The following is a 27,201-nucleotide window of genomic DNA, read 5'->3' on the forward strand; positions in this document are numbered from 1 at the left end:
GGAGTGACAAAGCTAAGTGCAACAAACTCAAGCTCATACTCTCATCTGTGGTTTTGCTACTTCTGAATCCCATCATACTTATTTATCAACACTGTGTGGACATATTTTAACATCGTCTGTCATGCATAATCACTCACACTTCTATCTACTTGACTTTTATATCTTGGACTGTCTATTGTTCCACAGAAATGAAGAATAGTGTTGACTTGAAACTTGGAAATACCTGAGTTAAAACTGTATTCCTAACTCTTAATAGTATGACAATGGGTAATAAACAAGGTCCTCAACATTTTAATCTACTGTCCATAAAAATGAACATAAAAATGGTTCACCTCTGAAGCATATTTACCAAAGTTACTCATAAAATAAATTATTAGGTACAAATATACTCATAGCTAATAATTGTTGATAAAAGGGGAAAGTTCTGGAAGTATATGATAGTGGATATGCTGTCAAAATCTAAGTAAGCTGTGGCATTTGTTCTGATAAACTGACAAAAATGTCCTGAATAAAAAATGTTAAGATGGATAGATAATAGTAATTACTTGGGCAAAACTTATTTAAGTTGCTAAGAACAGTGCAAAGACAATTCCTTCTTGGGAAATCTATTGTTTCAGGGAAACAGTTAACATCTACTCATTAAGCACCATCTGCCTTTCTATAATGAGAGCCACTAGATATTGAGATATAAGTATTTGACTATAAATAATTTCTGTGACATGCAGTGACATCCATCAACAGGGAGGGGTTGGAAATTTTTGATATTCACATTGCTAGTAATTAGCAGTAAAAATGTCATTGCTCATTAACAGAGTACCATTTAATTGGAGGTCAAGTTCCCTTCCTATTTAACTCTATGGAAAAATTCCAGTCACATAAGTAAAAAGGGCTAAAGATTAATTACGCTTAATGAGGGTGATAAGGCTCTAGAAAACTCAGTCACCATGTATTGGTAATCAGAAAACAGGAGAGTCTTAGATTGATATTTGAACTAAAGACTGTGATATCAAAATTGAAAAATGCAAGGACCTAAAAATGACCTTGAACTTTTCCTTCTGTTTTTAATCAGCCCTACTCAAGATTATTATGTAGCCATTATAATATAGAATGTCTCATATGACAGGATCCATGTAGATAAGGATAAGCTACTAGATCACTTCACATTGGGCAAAGGCTATCTGAACCTTACCTTCAGATTTTATTTATAGACAGTTGTGTTAATTCCTCCCACGAGATGAAAACTTATTGGGAATCTGATAATCAGTAGTACCCTGATCCACTCTGTATTTGTTCTGATTTCTCTTCCAATAAAACTGACTTTTACACAATCAGTAGCTTTCTATAATTTTATTACCTTACACTTATTACTTTACCACTTGAGTCTCAGTTTGCTCAATTAGAAAATAAGGGGCATAGACTTTGTTATCTCAAAAAATAATTCCCTGCTTGCACTAAACTAATATCATCTTCAACTTGTATTTTGGTGGTTTACAGGGATGACTGAGATATTCAAGTTTCTCTTGAATCGCTTTCATTCCTTTTCTCAATTTTTCTTCTACGTCTCTTATTTGATTTTAAGAATCCCTTTGGAGCTCTTCCAAGGAGTCTTTCAGGTCTGATACCATTGCACATGCTTCTTTGAGACACTGTGTGCATCTCTTTTGACATTGTTGTCGTCTTCTGAGTTGTGATTTGATCTTCCCTGTCACCACAGTAGCTTTCTATGGTCAGGTTGTTTTGTGGTTCTTTGGTCATTTTTTTTTCTAGCCTATTTCTTGACTTTTAACTTTATGTTAAAGTTGGGTTTTGCTCCTGAAGTGAAGGGGGCACTGTCTCAAGCTTCAAGTTTTTCACGCTGCTGTTTTCAGAGATAATTCTGGAGACCTATAAGTTTTTGGTTTTTTCAATGTGGTATGATCTAAGGAAAGTTGTGATCACTGCTCTCCTGGCCTGTGCTCTTGTCTGTGAGTTAGGACAAAACATGAAAAATCTTCCCACTCTCCTGTGACTTTTAGCATTACTGTTCTATTATTCCTCCCTGTGGAAATCATGCCTGAGACCCAGATCCCTGTATGGGCAATGCAACACAGTCCTACATCCAGTGCCAGGAAAGTGTTCCCTGTCATCTCCTTATGACAATCATGTACCACCACTCCTTGGCATCTGTGGGTTGAGAGCTCAAGAAGTAGCCACTGCACCTTCAATTATGGCCAAGGTCTGTGCTGATTTGCTGAGGACCCCTTACTTTAGATTACATTTCTCTCTCACCCCAGTGAAGCAGACCTTTCCAATCGACATTCTTGGGTTGGAAAATTGTTTCACCTTCTCCTTTTCTTGTTTCTCCCACTTCAAAATTCCTTTTGAGGTGTTATTTTACAATTTTTTGGAGGTGAATTTAGGAGGAGACATCAAGTAAGTTACTGTCTTTATTCCTCCATCTAGGTTCTGTACCTCAAGGGAGTCTTAGGCAACAATTTTGCCATTTATTTTTACTAGCTGTGTGGTACTGGAAAAGTTATTTAATTTCTCTGAGCTGTCCAAGTTGTTATGACGAGAATTAAGTAAGATTCTCATTCTCTCTCTCTTTTTCTCTCTTGCTCTACACACATACATACATATATACACATATAAACTATACACACATGCATATACATATATGTATGCTATACATACACATATAATATACATATAAACACACATATGCACATATACATATAACTTTTTAAAGAAATATGGATTCCATCTATGATAATAATGATGATAATCATCATTGTCATGATTTTTTTGTTATTCTGTTCTAATTCCCCCAAAAGTAATGTTGTATCAGAATCCCTGTCGTATATTCCATGAATTCAATAGCCTTTTAATGTCTCAAATTTTGTGATTCTATGGATGAGCAAATTCCCTCCCACATTGCAAAGTCTAATTTTATGTTGCAAGGTTTGATTACAGATCTGACTTTTCTCTAGAATATCACATGCATAATAAATTTTATACATTTAGTTTAAATAGGATACCTGCCAAACATTACTTTAAGCCCTGATCCCCATTTGGGCCCTATCTGATATCTTATGATCTAATGATGCTATAGTTGGAGGATCAGGGTCCTGGAAAGGACCTCACAGGGAGCAGATGAGAACAAGACTAGAAAAAGTAGGGATAAACATGAAAAGAAGAATGAATCCTTTAGTGTTGTACCAGCTCCAGTGTTGGGATGACCTGGATCAAATCCGGGCTCAGATACTCAGCACCACACCCAGAAATAACTGGCCATGTAAACTTGAGCAAGTTATTTAACCCCAATTGCTTTTAAAAAAAATAAAGAATGTTTATGCTATCCTACTTGGTGTATGCATGTTTAGTATGGCTATTACTTCATTGTCTATGGCACCTTTTCCATGAGGAAATAGGGTGAGATATGGAAAAATATAGAGAATCACATTCACATGTGTAGTTCTTTACATATTGTAGTGCAATAAAAAAAAATGCTGTCTCTGGACCTAAAGGATTTGTGGTCAAATATATATTCTGACACATTGAATATGGTATTTTAACTCGCTGGGAACTAGTTTTTTTTAATCAGTAAAACTAATATTTTTGACTATGGTCTCTGAGGTTCATTTAATCTCTAGGTCTGTAATCATAGGATTGAGCCATCTAAGCAGTGGTCAGTTTGGCAGGCAAAAATTATCATGTTGATTTTTCAAATGTCATCTTAATTTAACAAAATTATTTGAACGATATTTTCACTATTTGTTTTGCTTTCTGGAGGGCAATTGGAGTTAAGTAACTTGCCCAAGGTCACATGGTTAGGTTGTGTGTGTGTATGTGTGTGTGTGTGTGTGTGTGTGTGTGTGTGTGTGTGGAGTGTCTGAGGTCGGGTCCAAACTCAGGTCCTCCTGACTGCAGGGCCAGCACTCTACTCACTATACCACCTAGCCACCCCGAAATTTTCACTTTTCAAGTAGTTATATAAAATGTTGTATACTTGTCAGGTAGTGGGAGGATATATTTGGGGAAAATAAGAATTGATAGAAAAAAATTAATAGTATTTTATTTTTCCCAATTATATCTCAAGAAAAATTTTTTGCATTCATTTTTGAAAGATTTTATGTTCCAAATTTTTCTCCCACACTCTCCTTCCCTTCTTCCTAAAACAGTAGGCAATTTAATATAGGTTATGCCTATGCTATCATGTAAAACATATTTCCATATTAGTCACAGTTATAAAAGAAGAAAAAGATCAAAAGTTAAATAATGTAAAAAATAATAAAGTAAGTTTTAAAAAAGAGTCCATCAGTTCCTTATCTTAATGTGGATAGCATTTTCATTCATTAGTTCTTTGTATTTGTCTTGGGTCATTGTGTTGCTGAGAAGGACTGTCATTCATAGTTGATCATCACAAAATTTTGCTAATATTAGGTACAAAATTTTCCTGGTTTTGCTCATTTCACTATGCATTAGTTCATACAAGTCTTTCCAGGTTCTTGTTGCTTTTTTTCACCCTTAAATCTTCCTGTTCATCATTTCTTATTTTACAATAACATTCCATTACATTCATACACCAGAGCTTGTTCTACCATTCCCCCATTGATGAACATCCCCTCACTTTTCAATATTGTGCCACCATGAAAAGTCCCATTATAAAAATTTTAGCACAGGTAGGTCCTTTTCCATTTTTACAGATATATTTGGGATACAGACCTAACAGCAGTATTGCTGAGTCAAAGGGTATATGCAATTTTTGCCCATTGGGTGTATTTAAAAATTGATCTCCCAAATAGTTGGATCAGTTCTCTACTCCACCAGCAATGCATTAGTATCTCAATTTTCCCATGCTTTGTCTAACATTCATAATTTTCTTTTTTTATATTACTCAATCTTATAGATATGAGGGGGTACCTCAGAGTCATTTTAATTTGTGCTTCTCTAATCAAAAGTAATTTATATCATTTCTTCATATGCCTATAGATAATTTTGATTTCTTCATCTGAAAACTTCTTATTCATATCTTTTCACCATTTATCAGGTGGTGAAAAGCTTTTATTCTTATAAATTTGACTTAATACTCTATATATTTGAGAAATGAAGCTTTTATCAGAGACACTTGCTGTCAAAATAGTTTCCTAACTTTCTGCTTTCATTCTAGTCTTGGATGCATTGGCTTTGTGTGAAAGCATTTTAATTTATTGTAGTAAAAATTCTCTATTTTACATTTAGTAATGCTGTCTATCACTTCTTTGGTCATGGACTGGTAACTCACTTAACTTCTCCTTTAAGAATGTTTGTGCTTAGGGGCAGCCAGGTGGCTCAGCGAGTAAGAGCACCGGCTCCAGTGTTGGGATAACCCGGATCAAATCTGGGCTCAGATACTCAGCACAACACCCAGAAATAACTGGCCATGTAACCTTGAGAAAGTTATTTAACCCCAATTGCTTTAAAAAAAAGAATGTTTATGCTATCCTACTTGGTGTATGCATGTTTAGTATGGATATTACTTCATTGTCTATGGCACCTTTTAACAAGATATAGTTTCCTTCCTGATGTCTTTTAATTCGGTCTATTTTTTTGTTTTGTTTTGTCTGAGATCAAGAGTGTTTTTTTTTTTGGTGTTTTCTTTGTTTGTTGTTGTTTTAACTTCAGCAGAGGAACAAACTGCTCCAGCCCTTTATCTTTACTCTGTGAGTGTCTCTATGCCTCAACTATATTTCTTGTAAACAATATATTACAGGACTCTGGTTTTTGATCCACTCTGTTATCTTCTTCCACTTTATGGGATAATTCATTCCATTCACATTCATGGTTATGATTATAATCTGTGTATTTCCCTCCATCCTATTTTTCCTCCTGTTTATCTTCTCTCTTCTTTCATCCTCTTCCTCCTCTTCCTGTTTTGCTTCTACTGACCACATCCCCTGGTCTGCCCTCTCTTCTTCCAGTTCCCCCACCCCCACCTTTCATTAATCACCTCACTTCCTACTTTCCTGTTGGTAAGATAGATGTCTATATTCAACTGATTGTATATAGTATTCCCTCTTATAGAATTTCCTTCTTTGATCGAATGTTTATGGGAGATAAGTTCAAATGATGCTCATCACCCTCCCTTCCATCTTCCTTTCCACAGTAATAGGTCTTTCCTCCCTCTTCATGTGAAATAATTTACCCAATTCTACTTCCCCCTTCCATCTACACACAATGTCATCCTCTTTCCCATCCCTTAGTTATTTTTTATCATTCCCTCAAATTCACCTTTTACCCATACCCTCTGTCTATGTATTTTCCTAGCCATACAATTTTTAAGGATTGCAAGAATCATCTGTCCATGTTGAGATTTAAACAGTTCAGCTCCAATGAATCCCTTATGTTTTCTTTTCTATATTATATTTTTAGTTTTCTCTTGAGTCTTGACATTTGATAACAGTTTTTTGTTGTTGTTGTTGTTGTTCAATTCTAGCCTTCTTATGAAGGCTTGAAATCTTTCTATTACATTGAATAACCATTTTTCCCCTTGATGTACTATACTTAATTTTGCTGGGCAGGTGATTCTTGGTTGTACTCCTAGTTCCTTTGTCTTCTGGAATATAATGTTCCATGAGCTCTAATACTTTAGTGTTGCAGCTGCTAAATCCCGTGTAATCCTTATTGTGGCTCCCTGATATTTGAATTGTTTCTTTCTGGCTACTTGTAGCACTTTTTCTCCCTTGATCTTATAGTTCTGAAATTTGGCTAGACTATTCCTGGGAGTTTTTATTTTTGGATCTCTGTCCTGAGGTGATCAGTGGATTCTTTTAATACCTATTTGGCCCTTTTGTTCTAGCATAACAGGGCAGTTTTCCTTGATAATTTATTGAAAGATGGTGCGCAGGTCCTCCTTTTGATTATGGTATTCAGGTAGTTCAATAATTCTGACATTATCTCTACTGGATCTATTTTCCAGGTCATTTTTCCCATGAAGTTTTTTTGTTTGTTTTTCTTGCATTATCTTCTTTTTTTCATTCTTTTTAATTTGTTTGATTGATTTTTGATATGTCATAGAGTCATTAGCTTCCTCTTTCCCAATTCTAATTTTTAAGGATTTGTCTTCCTTAGTTAGCTTCTGTACTTCCTATTCCATTTGGCATACACTTTTCATTTGGCCAATTTGACTTTTAAAGCAGTTTTTTTTCAAGATGTTGATTCTTTTTTCATAATTCTTTTGCATCATTCCCATTTATTTTCCCAATTTTTCTTCTACCTTTCTTATATGATTTTAAGCCCCCTTTTCTGGGCTTGAAATCACTTCTTACTTTTCTTTGGGTTTTGCCCATAGGTGATTTGACATTATTGCCCTCTTCTGAATTTGTATCTTCATCTTCCCTGTCACTATAATACCTTTTATGGTAAGATTTTTTTTGTTATTGTTGTCGGATTTTGCTCTTCTTTTTTGGCCTTTTTTTCCTTTCTTTTAAACTTGAGCTCTGTTGCTAAGTTTGAAGGGGTACTGTCCCAGGCTTCTTGTGAAAGGGGATGAAGACCTTGGATATTTACACTGATGTTACCCTGAGACCAACAGGGGACCCTCATATCTGGGACTAGACCAAGGTTGTGCCTTGGGTGGGTGTACCTGGCATCATGAGAAGCTCTAGGTGTCTGGTAGCTTACCTAGTACTAAGCTGGTGTGATAGTGGTGGTGTTGGTGTATGCCAAGGCTGGTGGAGTTTTTCTCTTTTCCCCAGGGCTACACTGAAACACTTGGTGTTCTAGCTACTGGACGCAACTTGTTTGCCTGAGGCTACAGTGAAGCATGTGTTGGTTCTCAGCACTGAAATCTATGGCTTCTCCTGGCTATGTCAAGGCACAAGGAGGTCCTTGTGTTGGCATTTCTCTGCTCCACCATGCTGGGGCTTAAGATCTCCCTTTATTGGAATTTTTAAGGGATTGTTCCTCCATTATCAGAGGCATTAACTTGACAAATTCAAGTCATGTTTCAAAAATGCTTTATTTTCAAGGAAATATTATTTATAAGATATAAAACTACTATTTTTATTGCTTTATTACTTCATAAATTTATAAGAATTCCATCATAATTCTCATTTTTTCCCATAATAACAAGATTTAGATAAATTGTCATACTATAACCACAGAGAGTAACCTGGCAAAAATCAAATTTAACCAGGTTTCTGTCAGCTAAGACTAAGGTGGTCTATCAAGGTGGGAAGGGGAAATTTAAAAATTGTTTGCCTTATTTATTGTGTCACATACTGCCATTACTATAGGCATATCAATCATTTGAGACCCTTGTTCACTTATAACCCATAAATGGATGCAATATATCAAGCTAACCTTTGGATATTTATATTCTTCTAAAATTTCAGTTTCTATTCAGCAACTGGAAATTCACAAGATTGAACATTCTATCTCTAAAATCTGGATGGGCCACCTGGAACTCACCCAAAATTCACTGACCTATTCTGCATGCAAAAGTGGCCTGGCTGTCACACAAGAATGCTTTTTGTATGGTTTACGGAAATCCTGTAATTGGCCCTGAACTGATTTTTTTCTCCAAGTATAGAATTTCTTTTGGTGCCTTGACACTTTCAGTTCTGATCTTGGCCAGAACTCAGAAAAGAGGAAAGGGGAAAAAAATCACCCATCTGTTTCATAACATTAAGATTAGCTCTGATTGATTTTGTTTCTAAAATAGGCATCAGTTTATGTAATGGGAAGAGTGCATAATTTTTTGGACTGGTTTTTAAAAATCCTAATTAACTTGAATATTAACCCAGTGCTCCACGTCTTTCCCCACTGGTGAGATTAGAACAATGTGCATATTAATAGATCAGATCTAGAATGTGGGACACATTCTTTGTCCAGAGTCTATTATTCTAATATCAATGGTGAAAAAGAACTTTGATCAACCTTTGTAGGTGCTTGATGAAATCTGGATTCACACTCAACCAATAAATTGAATAAAGCAAAAATTAATAAAGATGAAAGTAAAATGCATTTGGTTAGCTTAAAAAAGAAACTGAAAAATACAGTCCAATGAACACTGGAATTTGGGAGTTAGAGGAGCTGGGTTTGAACCCTAGCCTTACCACTCATGAAATAATCTTGCCAACATATAAAGAGGAGTTGAAATTAATTTGAAATCTGAGGAGACTGGAAAAGAGACCCTGTAAGGCCCCTTGCAACTTTCTGTCTTATGGTCCTATAAATATAATACTGGGGCTTTCTAATTTTATTTGCAAAAAAGGATGGGGCTTTCCATCTATTACATACTGAATACAAATCAGCATTATCACACAGCAAGAGAAAAGCTAATGAGATTTTAATATGAATTAATAGAAACAAATATTCAGACCTATATTGATAGTTTTGTTATACTCTTCTCTAGCCAAACCATATGTAGTACACTGTGATAAATTCTGAGAGATTATTCTTGTTATTATTACTTTTTAGGAAGGCTGTTGGCAAAATGGAGAGCATACAAAGGACAGTAAATTGGATGGGTAGGATTTCACACCATGTCATATAAGGATCTGTTGCATGTATTAGTTAATGGAGAAGATTCGGTGGAAAAGGAGTAGTAGTCTTTCCACATTTGAAGGTCTAGCATGTGGAAGAGTGATTAAGTTTTACTTTATTTAATTTACATTTCTTTGTTTTGCCCCAGAGGGTGGACCTGGGATTACTGGGTAAATGTCATATTGGGGGTAGATTTTGGCTAAATATGAGTGAGGTAGGGGGAGTCAACTTCTTAAAAGTTATATCTCTATAAAAGTGTAATGAACAGCCTCTGGAGTTCATAATGGAGTTCCTTTCCCTGGATCTATCTAAATAGAAGCTAATTGGCTCCTTATCAGGGATGATACAGAGGGAGTTTTTTACTTCAGGTATATTTTGGGCTATGGGTTCATAAGATCATAGATTTAGAGCTGGAAGGGACCTTAGAGGCTAATAAGTTCAACTTAGTTGCTTTACAAATTAGTATTCTGAAGCATAGAGAGATGAAGTGATTCAACAAAGGCTATATAGGTAGTTAATGGCAGACCCAGGATTTGAAATCAAGCCTGTCTCCAAGCCCATTCATTTTCCCACTGTACCATGTTCAAGGTCATCCAGAATGTGAGGTACCAAGGAAGGATTTGAATTGAAGTCATGTAACTCCAAAGTTAGAGAAACAGTGCTTCTTTCAATTTCAAAATTTCTGTCCAGGACCAAAATTATATACTCCTGCTACCTATGTTATTAACCCTTCCACAACTTCATTTTTGACAGATGCCTGGAAATTAACGAGAAACTGTATATGATCATGGGAAAACCACCTTTGCCCCTTTTCTGTATTTATCACGAACTACCTAACATATAACATAGACAACAAAATAAATAAAACTTAATCACTCTTCCACATGCCATTTTCTATGGGACATGATTTTTCACTCTTTCAGAAATTGAAGAAGATATAGTATATAGTTCTTTATTGGTCAATTATGAAATAGACTTTTAAAATAATTATAATAAATTTTTAAAACTGAAGAAGAGGTCCAGAGATTTCCTCAAACAGGGAACTCATATTTTGGCCCAGAGAATGAAAAGACTAATGAAAATCAAAACAATATATTTGTTAAAAGCAGATGAGGATTGCTGATATACTGACCCAATTTTATTTTTTTATTTTTTTTTATGTTTGCTGATTCCTAGGATTTTTCCAACTGTATACCATTTTATCCCAAGCAAATAGGGATTGTTTTATCTTTTCTTCATCTGTCTTTGTGACTTTAATTTCTTCTCTTATTGCTATTGCTAGCATTTCCAGAACTATATGACATAGTAGTGAGTAGAACGCGCATCCTTGCTCCATTTCTGTATTTATTGGCAAAGGTTTTGGACATGTTAAATTTAAGGTGTACATAGGATATCTAGTTCTAGAAGTATAATAGGCAGTTATAGATGCACGACTGAAATCCTAAAGAGGGTAGGGTTGGACAAGCATATTTGAGAGTCATCTGCACAAGCAAATCTGCTTCAGAATGATGTTTATTGAATGAATGAGTTTGAAGAGCTTCATACCCATTCTCTTTTTTTTCTTTTTCTTTTTAATGCTTTATTAACTTCTGATTTACATCATTCGTTTCCGCCAGATTTTGAGTTGCAAATTTTCTCCCCGTTTTCCCCCCACCCATCCCCCCAAAACAGCAGTCCCACATGATATCCCCACCTCCAATCTACTCTCTCCCATATTTTCTCCCATACCCGTTTCAACTTTTCCAGTGGATCTCTATGCCTCAGTGCCTGTATATCTTTTTTTTTCCTTAATAACATGTAAGATGGTATTAATAATAGTATATATACACACACACACACACACACACATATATATATATATATTTGAATATTTGATTTTAAAACTTTCAATTCCAGATTTATTCCCTTCCCCCCCGCCACCCACCCCCAATGGGGAGACAAGCAGTTCAGTATAGGTTGTACATGTGCGGCTAATGCAAAACAATAACATAGTAGATGTATTGTAAAAGACTGACTATATTTCCCTCCCTCCTATCCCACGTCCCACTTGTTCTATTCTCTACTTTGATCCTGTCCCTTTTCAAAAGTGGGGGCTTACAACTTCCCTCCCCCCCAGCCTGCCCTCCCTTCCATCATCCCCCCTCACATCCCCTTCCCCCCTATTCTCCTGGAGGGTGAGATCCCCTATTTAGTGTGTATTTCCCTCCCTCCTCAAGCCAGATTCAATAGGAATAAGGTTGACCCATTCCCTTTTGCCTTCCTATTCTTCCCCTCCATTGTAACCATTTTCCCTTGCCTCTTCTGTATGAGATAGTTTGCCCCACTCTGTCTCTCCCCATCTCCTCTCATTATATTCCTCTCACCTCTTAATTTCACCTTTTAAGTATCATCCCATCCTGTTAAATTGGTCCCGTGCCCTCTATCTATGTATACCTGTAAACGTATATACACACATTCACATATGTATTCATATGCCCGCATACCCTCATATAAAGACATATATATATATTTCTAATCCCCTCAACTACTGAGAAAAGTTTCATAAGTTACAATTATTGTTTTTCCATGTAGGAATGTTAATAGTTCAACTTTGGCCAGGTGGGTCAGCGAGCAAGAGCACCGGCGCCAGTGCAGGGAAGACCCAGATCAAATCCGGGCCCAGACACCCAGCACCACACCCAGAAACAACAACCAGCTGTGCAACCCCAAGCAAGCCACTCAACCCCGATTGCTTTAAAAAAAATAGTTCAACTTTGATAAGTTCCTTATGATTTATTTTCCCTGTTTACCTTCTCATGCTTCTCTTGCTTCTAGTATCTGAATGTCAAATTTTCTATTCAACTCTGGTTTTTTCAGCAAGAATGCTTGAAAGTCCTGTATTCCACTGAATGACCATATTTTCCCCTGAAACATGATACTCAGTTTTGCTGGGTAGGTGACTCTTGGTTTTAATCCCAGCTCCCTTGACCTCCGGAATATCACATTCCAGGCCCTTTGATCCCTCAGTGTAGAAGCTGCCAGATCCTGGGTTATCCTGATTTTGTTTCCACAATATTCAAATTGTTTCTTCCTGGCTGCTTGTAATATTCTCTCCTTAATCTGGGAATTCTGGAACTTGGCTATAATATTCCTAGGAGTTTTCTTTTTGGGATCTTTTTCAGGAGGTGATCAGTGGATTCTTTCAACCTCTATTTTGCCCTCTTGTTCTAAAACATCAGGGCAGTTTTCTTTGAGAACTTCCTGGAGGATGCTTTCCAGGCTCTTACTTTGGTCATGGCTCTCAGGCAGTCCAATAATTTTTAAATTATCTCTCCTGGATCTATTTTCCAGGTCAGTGGTTTTTCCCATGAGATATTTCACATTGCCTTCTATTCTTTCATTTGTTTGGATCTGTTTAAAAGCATCTTGATTTCTCATAAAGTCATTAGCTTCCATTTGCTCCAATCTAATTCTGAAGCAATGATTCTCCTCAGTGAGCTTTTGAGATTCTTTTTCCATTTGGCAAATTCGACTTTTTAAGGCATTCTTCAACTCATTGCCTTTTTGAGCCTCCTTTGCCATTTGAGTCAGTCTGTTTTTTAAGGTATTATTTTCTTCAGACAGGCTGTTGACTCTCATTTCATAATTTTCTTGCATTGTTCTCATTTCTCTTCCCAATTTTTCCTCCACTTCTCTTATCTGCTTCTTAAGGTCCTCTATGGCCTGTAACCAGCTTGTATTTTCCTTTGAAGCTTTTGGTGCAGGGGTTCTGACTTCACTGATTTCCTCCTGTTCCATCTCCTTCTTATCCCCAAAATAGGAGTGTAATGTTGGAATCTTCTGTCTGCTTTGTTTCCTTTGCCTGCTCATTTTGCCGCTCAATGATTTGACTTTTGGGCTTTTTGCCACAGTAGGACTCTGCCACCAGACAGGGGAGTTTTCGTCCCAAATGCTGGGGTTTTCGCAGCTGCCGGAGGTATTAGATGGGTGCCCTCTCTGAGGTCTCCACATGCTCTGGCAAGCTGGACACACACCCCAGGACCTCCACCCTAGACTGCAATCCAGATCCAAGCAGGTTAAAGCAAGAGCGATGACCCCTCAGACTGGTGCTTGGTCCCCCTACACTCTGCAGGCCAGGGGCTGAAGCCGCCAAGCAGCACTGGCAGGCTGTGCTGGTGTCTCAGCGGTTTCTCGCCCCGGGGGTAAAAGCCACGCACTCCCACTTACTGGGTCCCAAAGTCCAGACTGCACTGGCCTCTCACCTTGTCCTTCGCATCTATGTATTGATAAATCTGGAAACGGCCACAGCTGCTGCTGATCTGGAGTCCCTCTGGCTGGTGGCTGGTCAGGCCCGCCCTGGGGCTAAAGCCATGGCGTGGTGCTTGGCTTGGCTCCCAGAGCGCTGTGCTGGCCGATTCCTGCCGGCCTGCTGGGCTGTCCTCAGTGGGAGGTTAGCTTCTCTGTGTCATTTTGTGGGTTCTGCAGCTCCAAAGATTGTTTAGAGTCCCCTTTTTACATGGATTGGAGAGGGTGGAAGCCGGAGCCGTGGGAGGGTCATGCTTCTACTCTGCCATCTTGGCTCCGCCCCCCCCCCTACTGACCCAATTTTAAACAGATTCTAGCAATCATCTATTGGCAGAGTTAAAGAAAAAGAGACTTTGAGACTGAGAAGTTCTGTGGTAAAGAAATGATGAATGGAATACTCAAAAACCAGCCCCAATACTAACAGAATAGATTTCTGAACTTGACTGTAATATTTGAAATTTGGGTATTCCTGGGCAGAGGCATTTAATATTTATTTATTTATTTATTTGTTTGTTTGTTTATTTATTCATTTTTTTAAAGCAATAGGGGTTAAGTAATTTGTTCAAGGTTACACAGCCAGTTATTTCTGGGTGTGGTGCTAAGTATCTGAGCCCAGATTTGATACCCAGGTCATCCCGACACTGGAGCCAGTGCTCTTACTTGCTGTGCTACTTGGCTGTCCCCATAGGCATTTATTGACAAAAATGAATTCTCATTTTTCATATCGCTACTTATTTATCCTTCCCCAGCTGGATCTATAGTTAGATATTTCAGAGAGAATGTCATCAGATCAGGAAGGTTAATCACTGGGCTTGCAATGAATTGAAAAAAGATTGATCCACAGTTAATATTAAGTGAAATTGTAACATCATGGGTTCAAATTGTAAAACCATCTTGAGAGATTCTTCCCTTGTACTGAGGGGAAGAAGGTATAAAACTAGGAGATTTTACTGCTTGAAATGCTTTACCCAAGGAGGGGACCCAAGATGGTAAAAATATAAGCAGCAACCTGGCTGGGATCTCCCAGGGATCACCTAAAAAAGAAACTTTGAAATAACATCTTAGATTGAATTTTGGAGCAGAAGAGCCAGTGAAAGTTCAGAGTGGGGTATTTTTCCAGTCTAAAACAAATTAGGAGGTCAACAGGAGAGTTCTGACGAGGTGGGAGTAGGCCAGGAGTGTGGCGGCAGTGAGTCTTGAAGGTACCTCTGACAGCAGCAGAAGCAGCACCTTCAGGAACTCTCAGCCCAGAGATCACAATATGGGGGCCAAAAAACAGATCAGAAAGAGATAACAAGTGACCCTTTCCTGGCTCTGAATGCAGCTAACACTGATTGGCAATACTATTGTACTTGAGCAGTTCTGGGTCACAGTTCCAGGGAAGTGAGGGTCATTAGCATATGTGGCTGCAAGAGAGCAGTTTACCTGGTTACCATCCCACTGTCAAAATGAGCACCAACATTTGTGAGTATAGGGGAGTGTGAAAGCTTTCTAGGAAAAAAGCAGGGCTCAGATCAGAAGAACAGCGGCCACACCTCTTCCCAGATTGCACCACCTCAGAAGCACAGAAAATTTGCAGATTTCCAGATCTAGCTCTGAAAACAGCAGCATAAAAAACTGAAGCTGGTTACATTGCCTCCCCACCCACAGTAAGCAGAACCCAACTTTGACATAAAGTCCCAAGTCAAGAAATAAACTGGGCAGAGTCAAGATGGTTGATTAGGGGCAGCCACCCTGTTGAACTCTCCCAATATTCCCCTCCAAAGAACTTTAAAATAACATCTCAAAACATATTTTGTAAGAGCAGAATGAACAAAAGTTTGTAATGAAGCATTTTTCCCACTTTAGAAAACAAGACATCAGCAGGAAAAATCTGTAACCCTGGGACGGGGGGGGGGGGGTGGCCACAAACACAACAGTGGCAGCAGCTTCAGAAACTCTAAGTCAAGAGAAGGAAAGGAGGTCATAAATAAATAACAGGGGATTCCTTACTGGCACTGGGTACAGCTGGCATTGACTGGCAACCCTATTGCTCAAACACTGTTGAGGTTTGCAATTACAGGGAAGAGAGGAGCATTGTTGGTTAGTCATAAAGCAGTAAGGGCTCTGGTCATATTTCCAAAGCAGAGAGAAGCCCTAGAGCTCATAGCTACAGGGAACCAGAAACCCTTGTTTGATAAAGACAAGATCAAAGCACAGATCAGGAGGAAAATGGCCATGCATATAAGTAGGACTGGAACATCTTGGAAGCAACAGAAATCTGCAGACCCTCATAAACTAGCTCTGAAAACAGCAGCATGAAAAAGCCTCAAGTTGTTCCAAGACAGTGCCACCCCGCTCCCGAGCAGGATTCAACTTTAATGTAAAGCTCAAAATCTAGAAATATCCTGGAAAATGAGCAGAAAATTCAAAAAAATTAAAAATTATTTGATCATTCAAAATCTACTATTGATGGAAAAGATTCTGGGAAGATGACAGAGTAGGTCAGAAAATTCAAAACTCTATAAATTTCCCTCACAAACAAGATAAAATAGTGCCTCAGGGCTAAAATAGAGTAGTAAAAATAAATGAGTATGGGTAGAACAATGATCCTCCTTGGACAATCAACGATCTGAAAAAATATCACAGGATGAAGTTTGGTCCCTGTGAAGGATAAACACCTGCAGGCTAGTTTTACTTAAACAAGTGGCAGCCCCTGAGGTTAGCTCAGTTGGGAGTCTATTTCAGGACTACCCATAGGGCCTTTTAGCCTAGTAATAGTGGGGTAAGTTTGGTGTCTGAACCATGGAATTTTAAAGGAAACTCTTCCAACAAGGAAAACCAGATCCAGCTGTTCTATAGAGATACAGCTCTAGGTGAGAAGGAACAAGCATATGCCCAATGAGTGCAGAAGCAGGGGGGCAGAGATGGTGATGGATGTAGGCACTAGCTGGAGGCTGGAGGTCTTGGTTTCAGTTCCAGGCCAGAGGAGAGAACTGAAGGAAGACCTGAGGCCAGAGGCACCAGTTCCCATAGCCCAGGGTAAGAGGTGATAAAAAAAAAATAAGCTGCAACAACAACAAAATATTTAGACAGAGGAGAAAGAATCCAACCATAAAGAGTTTCTATGGGACTATGGAACCAGGGTTCATCTTCAGAGGAGGATATTGAAGCAAAGAAACCCTCTTCCACCCTACAGAGTAACATCAAGTGGCCACTTGCCTGAAAAGAATTCATAGAAGAACTTTAAAAAGACTTTAAAAATAAAATGAAAGAGATCGAGGAAAAAATAGAAGAAAAAATGAGAATAATTCAAGAAAAACAAGACTATCAAAGAAAATCAATCAAAGGAGATACCTTAAAAACCTTAAACCTTAAAAACCTTAAGAAACTCAAAATATTGAGGAAATGAATAATGTAAACTAGAAGTTAATAAAGCATTAAAAAAAAACCTTAAGGAAGAAAATGATGCTGAAAATCGGAATTGGGCAACAGGAAGCCAGTCATCACTGTCTTCTGTGTTTTTATCTTGATCTTTTCACCATAATAGATTTTTTTTTTATATTCAGGATTTTTTTTTTCATTTTTCCAGCCCCCTTTTTTTTACTCTGAACTTTAAATAAAGATGGGTTCTTTCTCCAGCTTGGGTTGAGGGTAGGGTCCTTGTTCCAAGCATCAAGCTTTTTTCCACTGTTCTTTTCACTGTCAATTATGAAAGTTTAGATGTTCCAAGGTGATATTATCCAGGGAGAAGAAGGGTCATTGCTTTCTTTATCTCTTCTCTTGTCCTTATTCAGGAATTCCCCCTGGGACAACAATAAATATTATTCCTCAGGGTTCCTGTTCTATTGGAACCAGAAGCAATGACTGCTTCTCAGGGCCTTTCATAAAAGCACTTTGGTACATACTCTCCCACCAGTAGGAGCACATATCCATGCTGGAATACCCTTTTATGCTGGATGGATCCATGTCTCCGTGCTGTCCAACATACTGCAGTTCTTATATTAGTTACACACTATGTTGTTCTGTATGCCTGAGTTGTATATTTTTTTGTCTTTTTTTTTTTGGTGGGGGGAAGGCAGGGCAATTGAGGTTGACTTGCCCAAGGTCACACACCTAGTAGGTGTTAAGTGTCTGCGGCTGAATTTGAACTCAGGTTCTCCTGACTCTAGGGTCAGTGCTCTATTCACTGTGTCACCTAGCTGCCCCCCTAAGTTGTATATTTGATTTCCTTTTCCTCTTTTCTCTTCCCTCTCTTTCTCATTGCTTACAATACAGTTTTCATTGTACTAACTCCTATTGTTTTACACATTATTTTTAGCATCTATACTCATTAAGGGGTTATTTTCCCCAACCTCTCTGGTTGGCTCAGGTCCCTTTCTTTAGACACAAATTGGGTACCCAGCAAGGACTTTAGCTGTTGACAGCCATTCCTACCCTGCAAGATTATACCCTTATGAACTCAGTTGTAGGAAGTAAAGGTCAATAAGGGAAATCTATGTATTCAAAGCAGGGATTCCTTTATGACAGAGGACTCTCTCAAAATAGCACCAAAATTCTCATTTGTAAAATTAGCTTCTGGAAAGGCAACTGAATATAGTCCATGGAATTGGTTTCATTACACTTAGAAGAAATTACTCACAAATGAGTTATAACTATCAAGGGTCCTTAAGAACCTGGGTGGGTTCATATACCTATCCAATATATAATATTCTGTTTCTATGGAAATAGGTCTAAAAGTTGTCACTGAACTAGAACATTGAGCTTCTTTGGGAGCAAGCCCAAATATACAGGTAATGCACAGAGCTGAGTCCATCTTACTATATACATTATGTTTAACACAAGATATATTGTGATGGAGGCCAAAAAGGAATCCAGAAAATATACTGTATTCTAGATAAATATGAGAAAGCAGAGAAAACTTTCTGCTGGAGTTGGGGTGATCAGGTGAATGCAGAGAGAAGAAGGGAGGAAGTGTTATGATGGTAGTGGTGAGGGAAAGTTTCATGTCAGCTGTGGCATTTGAGATGAAAGAAGATAATTCTTAAAAGCAAAAATGAGAATATAGTGCATTCCAGGCATGGAGGCTGGCCATTGATTTGACATTCTTTTCAATGTTTCCCCCCCCCAAAGCCTTATATCATTACTAGGGCCCCCTATCATGATAGAACCAGTTGAACTTGAGTTAGTATATACACATACATACTTAGGATTTTAGCTAGGATTTTATTATGTTCTGTTACCCCACCAGGAATGTAGAAAGCTAAAGCCATTATTTAATAATTATATTCCTTACAAGACTCCTTTCATTGCTAAGTCTACAGGCACACTGCATGTATAGTATAGAGATAACACATATTCTTTAAAAATGGTTATTTTTGTTTGCATTCCTTTCAAACAGCAAAATAATTCTCCCACATCCATCAGATAGAAATCCATATAAAAATGATATAATTTTCTAAGAAGCATGACACATTTGAAATTATAAAATAAAATATTAAGTTCATTGCAAGCCATCACATAATGATTCAATGCCCATTTGTAATGATGCGTACAGATGTCAAAGACATATTGATGAACTAATATGGAGACTTCCAAAGAGTTTAAAATGGGATGAAGCATTCTCCCAGTTTTCATGATTGAAAAACACACATCAGGTGAGGTTCCAGTAAATGATCATTGATGTAAGTGTTCTTGAAAAGACTCCATTTTCTTGTCACATTGTATTCTTCAATATCTGGACTCTGGTTAGGATGTGAAACTAGTTACTTTCTGCAGAATATATTGTTGTCCAGTCCATGCTTTCTGCAGCTTTCATATCTTCTTATTAAAAACAATTCCCTCATCTGTAGTTTATAGATTTGATCCAACTTTAGCGGTGGTAATTTCCTATAATCATGTTTCTCTGCCTCTTAACTTAAGGTATCAGTTTGTTTATCAACTGTCTCTACTATTAACAAATGTTTTTGTATTAGGTAAACACAATTTAATTATTCCTCCTCATAATCTGCTGGTGTCTTCTCACTGTGACTAGAAACATGCCATATTTGTTGAAATAAAGAAGACCATAAATGAGCTTTATTATAATGAAAATATGTAAAATGTGTGTGAATGTGAGTATATGAACATATGTACATGTTTGTGCATGTATAGGAAACATACATACACACAGAGATACACACATACACTGTATATGCATGCATATACATACACACATATACACTCACATACACCAAACACATGTGTGTGTTTGTGTGTGTACACAGCGTGTGGGAGCAATGTGTTATATATGCAAGTTTGTATTTGTATCTCCAGTACAGCACCTTATACATCATTGGTGGGGACAACCAAAGATTTGGGAAATCCCCAAATACATACACTATTTGAGGAATGACCTTGATGCTTTTATTATAGCCGAAGTAATCATCCTAGGCCATGAAAATATAGATAGCAATATTTTCTTTGTATTCTGGATCTATTTAGTTGTATCATGCTAAATCTGAATTCTCCTCAGTTCTGGGTAACCCATCAGAGGAGGTTAACATGGATGGTAAAGGCCTTTGAGATCCTTCTATATGAGAGCTGGTTGAAGCAATAGGCCATGTTAGTCTGACAAAGTGAACACAGGGGAAAGAGGATATACATAAATATTTGAAGATCTGTTGCATGGAAGATACTGCATTTGTTCTGCTTGGCATGTTATAAGGAAAAAGATCAATAGCAGCAGCAACAGCAGAAACTTCTAAAAAAAGGTACCCAAAAGTTTGAATGTATTGCCTAATGGATTGGTGGTCCCCCACTAACTGCAGAGATACCCACCAAAACTTGGCAATTACTTGGCTTCTGTGCAAGTTATACTAGATTGTTTGTGAGATCCCTTATAACTCAGACTCTGTGAAGGGGCATTGAAAACAAACCATTTATTGAAGTCAGAGTAAGTGGGACTTGAAAACTGAGTGGAATATGAAAGGAGAGTGAAGTGGATATATCAGATCTAATAATTGTGGAGGGCAGTCAGTAGCTCTGGTTATCCTGGCTGTGCCGGTCCCTTTAACCTGCTGTAAAGCCACAGATGAGCAGCTTTCCAGAGGATTGCTGCTGTGAACAGCTTTCAAGGTTCTGATTATGTTGTATAGCTAACTTTCTATTTATTCAATAACAAATGAGAGCAAAACATTCACAGAGAATCAAAGTACAGCATTCACAATGTTACAATTTATCACAGAAAATCAAAATGCAGCATTCACCATATCACAACCCAACAACTTATCACTAAAATGGCCACATAGTTTTCACCAAAGTTGTCACATAGTTTTAAACAAAGTATATTCATTTAGTCAATCACCAAATCCTTAATTCAAACACATAGTACAAAAGTCAAAGTTCTCCACCCCTAGGTCACAGTAAATCATAATCTTCTCAGCCAGTAAACAGTATCCATCTTGATATCATCTTGACTCAAGGCTGGCTCTCAGCTTCCGTGGTTCCTCGTCCATGGTCCCAGCTCCAACTGTCACCTGGGTTCAAAGGCAGGCAGCTCCCAGTTCCTTGTCCAGCTCCTTGTCCAGTTCTTCATCCAGTTCCCATTTCATATTGAAGTTTACAGTGTCTAGTCCACCACAATTCCTTCACAGTTCCTCTTTTTGGGAAGACAAAGCTTGACAGAGCCACGATATTCATGCACATTGCTGGCACCATCATCAATTCACTATCTGCCTGTGAAATCAACTTAGACCCACCAACAAGGTCTGACAACTCAACACAAATCATCAACAAATAAATCAACATAGACCCACAAACAAGGTCCAAGAGGTTAACATAAATCATCAACATAGAAATCAACAAAGACCCACAAACAAGCTCCAAGAGATCAGCACAAATATTCAGTAAAGTACCAAGACCTCCAAAACCCTCCTCCAGGACTTCTGTACACATAGAACCATAAAATCCTCTTTCAAGGCTTCCAGTAAGGTCCCAGCCCTCTTGTACAAAGTATCACAAACAAACATCAACACAGACAGAGCAGACAAAGTGCTGGGATACCGCAATTTTTTTTTCCTTCTTGACTTTTCCACCACAAGAGTCCTCTTCTCAGTTCCTCTGTCTCTAGCCTGGAAATCCTCCTTATATATGGTCATTAGCTTCTCCACTTCTGTTTCAGGAGTTCGTGAGTTCTAGGGTTCACAAGTTGTGGGGTTCACATGTTCTGCTTCTTAACAGACTTGATACAAGGCTCAAAAGAAACTTGAACTGAAACAAGATATTAATTCAATAGCTGAAACAAGGTATGAACTACTTCTGTGATTGCCATTACACCTGCCAAATTTAAAAATGCTCATTTTGCCCTCTTTCCTGGTTGCTATAACAAGAACCTAATATAATCAGAGCATTTACATTTTTCTTTGTTTTCTTTTCTTAATTTCCTTTATTTTTATTATACATGCAAGATGCCTTTCTTCTATTGCTCTCTCCCACTAATTCTTCTTGTTACCAAAAAAAGAAAAAGACATTCTGGGAAAAAAAGAGACCTTAACAAAATATCATTCACATCTTAAAGTAAAGACACTATGACAATATTCCATAGATGGCACACTTCCCTACTGCCATGAACGGAAAAAGGAAAATTTTGTTAATACTCTCTGAAAATAATATTGGTTTTTATGCATTTTACTTTTTAATTTTTTATGTTGTTGTCTCAATTGTGATATTGATTTCATGATTGTACATACTTCACTCTGCATCACTTCCCATGATCTCTTTTATTTCTCTGAATTCTTTATATTTGTCATTTCATTTCGTACATCCCGGAAATCTTCCATTAGTCATGTACCACAATTTTTTTTAATATTCTTTAATCAATGGTGGGTACCTATTTTGTTCCTACTTCCTTGCAATTACAAAAGTAGAGACTTAAAATTGAATGTATGAATGCATACTTTTAAATATACACATCACATGCTTGCATGCACATATGTATACTTCCATGGACTTATACTTATTTTTACAGAAAATGTATATTTATGTTTATACACACATATCATTTTTTTTCTTTCTTTGACTTCCTTTTGTCTATGCTAAGCAATATAGTTCTCTAGGTAAGAGCATTTTGATCACATTTTCAGCAAAATTCTAAGCTGCTATCCATCGACATTGGAGTAACTCACAATTCAACTATGTATTTGAATGCTTATATTACTGCAAGAACTTGAACACTGACTATTTTTATCTTGATTCATTTTTACCAACTTACTGGGGATAAGAAGAAGTCTCAGAATAGTTTCAACTTTCATTTAACTTATAAATGTTTTGGGGAAATCTTTCAAACAGTTATTAAAAGCTTGTGATTGCTGTTTTAACAACATTTTTTCTTATTCTGTTCTATTTGAGAGTAGACCATCAAAAGATATATCTATTCCCTCCAAAATCACCACCAAATCAAGGTGGTATAAGAAATGTAGAAGAATCTACCTGTCCTTGTATCTCTTTAAATCTGTCTTGCCATTATATCTCCATTTAGAAATGAGATTCACATGTGTATTCTGGAACTAGTTTGACCTGCTCACAAGAGACTGTCCTTAAATTTTCAGTGTAAGCAATTAGGCCCGAGAAATGGGCAAATACTAAAAAGCAGGTCATGATTTATTCTTTTCTTGATTGTCTAGATTTAAGAAAGTGGTGGAGAAAATCTCAATAGTTCAAATTAAACTTAAAGGCATTTGTTGAGTGTACTTTTTTTTCTTTTGAGAGACAGTTATTAAACATTTGCTATCATATCCCTTTAAATTTTGATCTAAAAGGAGTAAAATTTTAATTAGATTATATTTTTCCCTTGTTTCAAAGTTCTTAAACTGTCTTCATGACTACTAGTCTGCCCAACTTCCTCCCTTTGCTAATAAATAACAATGTCTGCTTTCCAATTCTCTTAAGTGTATCTGCCTTTTCCTCTTCACTCTTCCACATTCACCCTCATTTACTTTCTATTGCCTACATCAATATCTTCCTTTATCAATGACCACTGCTTCCTTTTTTTTGCAATTACATTGCCTTTTCTAACTGCCAGCTCATCAGCTGGTAATTTGGAAACATGAAGACAGGGTGTGAGATGTGCATTGGTGAAATTTGTACTTAGTAAAGTTTTAAAGTAGTTCTCCAGAATTGTTGAGAAAGCAGTTCTAATATGTATTTTCTTAGTCTTAGAGGCTGCTGTAATTTCTGTCTAAAAATGGATAATATTGTTCCTAGTGCTGATGTTGAAAAGTGTTTCTAGCACGATGCTTTAAGTTGCTGTTCTGGTATTCTCATTTTTCTCGCATCTGTGTAAACTGTTATTAACATTGTTTGAAAAGAGTATGAGAAGAAGGTATCTGAAGCAGTTTGCCAAAATTTTTCACATTTTCACAGACTCCAAAATCCCTTCACATGTAACAACTTGGATAAAATAAAAATTAATGTGCTCCTTTGAGTATTTGTAATTTCACTTGGCTAAGTACTCCCTGCTGAGTTGAAATTAACTTCCATGCTATAATATAGTGGTTTCTAAATTTAATAATGGAGCAATGTCCCACCCCCTTAATAAAAAAAAGTAATAAGTACACTTTGCATAAAATCATTTTTGCAAATCATAATATAAAATGACAAGTTTCACATGGAGTTTTACTAACATAGGTTCATATGAGTATAAGATTTCAAGATGGAAGTCGTCATCTAGTCTGAATCTTTCATCTTACAATTTAAGGCCTGGAAGGTTATTAAATGACATGTTCTAGGTCACACAAGTAGCATATGGCACAGCTAGTACTTAAAATTGTGTCTTTTTATTCCAAATCCAGCTCTTTTCAAAACATTATGCTTCCCCTTATGCCCACAAATGAAAGGGAAAAGACTATGGTATTAGTTGGACCATGCTATGTTCATGGTTCAACCAAATGTTGAACTTCTACATTTGGGGATGGAAAAACATTATATAGTAACAATCTTGTAACTGTCCAGCTAGCACCCAGATTCATTAGCTTCTTTTGTCCTGGGGAAAACAACATTTGGGACATGGGGTATTATAGGCTAACAGACTATGGACTACCCTCATTATTGACCTCAAAGGCTCAAAAATTCCTGTTTACAAAGGTTGTTAGGCATTACAGCCCCAGACATGGTGGGGCTATTAGGGAATTTCGGGCCTGCATCAGGTATATCCTATCACCGTAAGTACCCAACTCTTCTCTCAAATAGCTGATTCAGGTTCTCGCCCCTTGGAAGCAAGCACCTCACTCCAGGAGAAAGAGAAAACAGGTGCCTAGGACTGCAGACTATGACACTCAGGATCAGGGAAGGTGAGGGATGAGTGATGGTCTACCTTCCCCAATACATGTACCTAGGCCCAAGTTAATGGTTCAACAACTGTGTATTCCCCTTCTTCAATTTTCTCCAAGAGGTGTAAATATGACATTTAATATTGTTTTTGTTGGCTTTGATTCAAATGTATATTCATTGGAAATATTAGATTCAACCATGTAGGAGCTTTCATTCAAAGTATAAACCAATTACAACCATTACTTATTCCATCTTTCCCCAACCAAGATCATATTGTTTGGAAAGTTCTGTCTTAGTAGATGCTGCTATTTCTGGGTTGGGGAGGGGGAATTATCAAATATTAGCCAAAACTTTATTGATGAGTATTATTGAAATTTGCTTGACTTTTAAATAAAAGTAGACAAAGGATTTTCCATTGAGCCTATACTAGAAACCTATTTGTCTTTGGTGGAACCTACCAGGTCTGCTACATCCACAACAAGGTATCAGAATAGGGTGTTAGTGGAGGATAAAAACTCATAACTTGGGAAAATGAAGTATATTTTTCTTATCTTGTGATTTCTTTGATATGTTGAACTCTTGTGAAAAATCTTTTTAAAAATGTCCCTTAAATTATTCAACTTTAGAATTTCTGAAAGTTAGCCTCCTTTACTGAACTTTAACTTGTCTTGTCAAGACTATGTAATCATCCCTAGGTCAAACCATTTTTGACATTATATTGCATCCGGGCCCCTCTATTGCATTGAGAAAAATAATCAATCAAATCAACAGGACAACTTTAAAAAATGTCACTTGACAGGCCTATGGATGACCTCACCATTCTTATTATTTCACAGTCAAGAACTCACCTATATAGTCATCACTTCTCAACAATATATTGGTTTACCCATTAAGATATAAACCTCTTGAGAAGAGAAATTGTCTCTGGCATTCATGGTAGTGTCTCACATGTTGAAAACACATAATATGTTTTATTTCATTAGCTCATTCACTCACTATGCAGATGAATAATTTCTCTTTAATTTATAATCTAGAAAACTGCTTAGGCCATTGAAAGGTGAAGTGAGTTGCTGAAGATCACAAAACTATGAGCCTTTTGATACAAGACTACAGCACAGACTTTCTTGACTCCACAATCCATTGAATTCTGCCTCTTGGAAAATGTTATACTTGATTCCGGTATTTCCATATTTTCTTGTAATATTCTAATCAAAGGCCATTGAAATTTTATCTTTCTTCAAAATAATTTTGAATCTCAAAGATTCTGGAAACATCTTTTGAAAGGTGTGAGATATGTTTTCTTTTAAAGAAATTCCACTCAGCCTTCTGAATAATTGACCTTAACTGAGGCTATGAGTGTTATTTTTCCATCTATGATTTGGAGACACATTTCATGGAATTTACAAAAGATATTTGCCATAGGTTTTTGTAGAACTTTTTAAAAAGAAACTATAATGCAAAATCATCCTTCACAAATGAAGTCTACAGACATATTTGCTTATATTACAAAGCCATCATACAAGTATAATGGAGTTTATATGTATACAATAAACATGGTTTCTAGGTGGAAGAATAGATAGAACACTGGATTGGAGTTAGGAAGATATGAGCTTGAATTCCCTCATAGCTTCAGATACTTATTAGCTGAGTAATCCTGGATAATTCACTTAACATCTCTTTGCCTCGGTTTCTTCATCTGAAAAGTGGGCATCATAATAGAATCTACCTCACAGGTCTGTTGTGCAGATCCAATTATGCATAAAGTGGTGGTAAGCCATACACATACATGGATACATGCATGTGTGTATAAACTTATGTTATATACAATCTATGTATATGTATGTGTGTGCAAATATACATGTATGTGAATTTAAGACTCTATCTGGCTTTCTTAGTAGTGTGAATCTACTACTTCCCTGGAAAGGGGAGTGCAAACATGGGTTATTAACAGAAAGGTGAAATAAATGAATAAGTGTTATATTTCTATTCTATGCTATTTTATATTCTACATATCTTTAGCATACTGCACATATATACACACATAAAGTAGTAATAGATTTGTCGTTAGGAAGGATGAATATATCTATTTCAACCATCTCATTTTACATACATATAATTATAACT

This window comes from Petaurus breviceps, unplaced genomic scaffold (assembly GCF_028583685.1).
Source record: "Petaurus breviceps papuanus isolate PSGF00001 unplaced genomic scaffold, PetGlider_PUasm1.0 76, whole genome shotgun sequence".
NCBI lineage: Eukaryota > Metazoa > Chordata > Mammalia > Diprotodontia > Petauridae > Petaurus > Petaurus breviceps.